Genomic DNA, 711 nt, shown 5'->3' on the forward strand with positions numbered 1-711 from the left:
CAGGGAGACAGTGAGGGCCTGGACTAAGCAGAGAGCAGAGAAGGGGGTTCCCCATAGCCTGCCGAAGCAGTGCCTGGTACCCTTGACTGGGGCAGTTGTGCGAGGGGGAAGATGGTGGGCGTAGCTGTGCACATGCTGAGGCTGGGTGAGGTTAAATGTCCAGGAGATGGACACCAGTGGTCTGAAACTGGAGTTTGACCTGGAGGATGGATGGTGTGGGTGGGGGTGGGAAAGGGTGCGGGGGCTGGAGGTGTGGTGAGACACTGGGAAAGCTACACTGAGTGTTTCTTTGGCTGTGGATGCCCTTTCCAATCAGTGACAGCACCAAATATCTGTTAAGATAAGAATATAAAGTCACACGGTTGTTTATGCTAGGCACTAATAAAGGCCGTGATGAGAGCATCGAGCTTTTAAGAATGTTCTAACCAACATCCAGATAATCATGGAAATACTAACCCTTAAAGCACTGAAATTATTTTAAACTTTGAATAGAGTTTTAAACTATTGACCAGAATCTATAAAAATCTGCATTCATTATTGTGTAGCAAAGCCAGAACTAGTTGGCAATCAGTCTTTATGCTAATTCACACAATTAGGTACTGCACTATTATTAAATGCAAATGACTTGAAGCAATGAAAAAAGTCAGTTTATTATCTTTAAGGGAGCCAAACCTCCTTTTCTCAGCAAAACCAGTTTGTACAATGATTATT

The sequence above is a fragment of the Pteropus alecto genome, unplaced genomic scaffold, assembly GCF_000325575.1.
Source record: "Pteropus alecto unplaced genomic scaffold, ASM32557v1 scaffold20, whole genome shotgun sequence".
Lineage (NCBI taxonomy): Eukaryota > Metazoa > Chordata > Mammalia > Chiroptera > Pteropodidae > Pteropus > Pteropus alecto.